We start from the raw sequence: 2,107 nt of genomic DNA, 5'->3' as shown, positions 1-2,107 counted from the left end.
CTAGTTTCCATATATATATGTATGATGATGATGATGATGATGATGTATATATGCATATATATGTATGTATGTATGTATGTATGAGTGTGTGTGTGTGTGTGTGTGTTACTGTCTCCTTGCTTTGACATCGCTTGATAGTTGTAAATGAGTGTCACTGTCAAGCAAGCAGTGTTTTTTTCATTTCCAATAACATGTTAAGCCATGGAGAAATATTACCTTATTTGGAGACAGGTGAAAGTAGGCAACACGAAAGGCATCTGGCTGCTGGAAACCCATCTCAACAAAATCCAGTCCAACCCATGCCAGTATGGAAAAGTGGTCATTAAAACAATGATGGTGGTGATATGTATGCATATGTATGTGCGTGTGTGTGTGTGTGTGTGTGTGTGTGTGTGTGTGTAATACATATATGTACATCATATATGTGTACTATCTGACTAGTAGTCTGAGCTATTGTTTTTATAACGTATAATTACACCTCAATGTGGAACTCCTACAATGGATAATAACCCTCATTTCATGGTAGGATCATCAAAGTAGCGTATATTTTACCACAGAAACACCCCAACACCCCACCTTCACAACACCCATAGACAACACACACATACAAAAAGAAAATGTAAGCAATATACTACGTGGGAACATCTGTAAATCAAATGACAAAAACCTAATAATAGCCACATTCATAATGATGATGAGGATGAGGGGGAGGAGGAGGAGGAGGAGGATGGTCAAAGTGATTGCCATAATTCAACTATGAAAAATAAAAAAACAACAAAAATTGCATGCATACACACATAAAAAAAAAAATTACAAAAAAACCCCAAAAAACAAAAACCTCCCAAAACCAAGAACCATTCTAATATTTTTTTGCAAATATTCTTTAAATGTTCTTTTGAAGTTGTTTGCAAGTTATTATGTTTTGATATAAAAATTTTTGAGAATTCCAGCTGCAAAGAAAGACATGCAAAACACACTATTTTCTTTTCTAAATGGTAAGAAACACTTGAAGAGAAGCAGTTAGAAATAATGAAAAAGTGTTGATGTAAGTGAATTGTTGATAATGTAAATTCTAAAAACCAGAATTTCAAAGAGAGCTATCATTTCTAAGAGGCACCAAAAGTAATAAAGAAATGAAAAAGAAAAGGAAAAAAAAAAAGAAAAGAAAATGTTCTTCTTTTTCATATTGTTGTTGTTGTTATTATTATTATCATTATTATTGTTATTATTATGATTATAATTATTATCATTATTATTATTATTATTATTATTATTATTATTCCATAGTGTGTTTTTTGGCTTGGTTTCTACGGCTGGATGCCCTTGCTAACACCAGCCACTTGACATAGCGCGTGTAAAAAGCACCCAGTACATCCTGTAAAGAGGTTGGTGTTAGGAAGGGCAACCAGCTGTAGAAACTAAGCTAAAACAGACTATGGAACCTGGTGTAGTTCCTGGCCTTACCACTTCCTGTCAAACCACCCTATCCAGGCCAGCATGGAAAATGGATGTTAAATGATGTTCATGATTATTATTAATCGCCTTTAGTCGAGCAAATCAACACCAGGACTTATTCTTTGTAAGCCTAGTATTTATTCTGTCAGTCTCTTTTTGCCGAACCGCTAGGTTACAAGGGAGTAAACACACCAGCATCGGTTGTCAAGTGATGTTGGAGGGACAAGCACAGACACACAAATATATACACACACATACATATATATGACGGGCTTCTTTCAGTTTCAGTCTACTAAATCCACTCACAAGGCTTTGGTCGGCCTGATACATGACACTTTGAGCAAGTGTCTTCAGGCTGAGCAAAGCTTTGTGAGTGGATTTAGTAGATGGAAACTGAAAGAAGCCCATCATACATCATCATCATCGTTTAACGTCCGCTTTCCATGCTAGCATGGGTTGGACGATTTGACTGACGACTGGTGAACCGGATGGCTACACCAGGCTCCAATCTGATTTGGCAGTTTCTACAGTTGGATGACCTTCCTAACGCCAACCACTCTGAGAGTGTAGTGGGTGCTTTTACGTGCCACCAGCATGAAAGCCAATAAGGTGGTACTGGCAACGGCCACGCTCAAAATGGTGTATTTTACAT

At 36.8% G+C, this 2,107-nt stretch overlaps 1 protein-coding gene across 2 annotated transcripts in view; it reads right to left on the bottom strand.

The window, feature by feature from the left end:
- The window catches only part of LOC106871309 (tRNA-splicing endonuclease subunit Sen54), a 105,636-nt gene that overhangs the window by 65,387 nt on the left and 38,142 nt on the right, over positions 1-2,107 (bottom strand). The gene's annotated exons all lie outside the window — the stretch shown is intronic.

This window comes from Octopus bimaculoides, chromosome 2 (assembly GCF_001194135.2).
Source record: "Octopus bimaculoides isolate UCB-OBI-ISO-001 chromosome 2, ASM119413v2, whole genome shotgun sequence".
NCBI classification, from domain to species: Eukaryota; Metazoa; Mollusca; class Cephalopoda; order Octopoda; family Octopodidae; genus Octopus; species Octopus bimaculoides.
The sequence above is the reverse complement of the archived record's forward strand: the minus strand, read 5'-3'. Positions and strand labels throughout refer to the sequence as shown.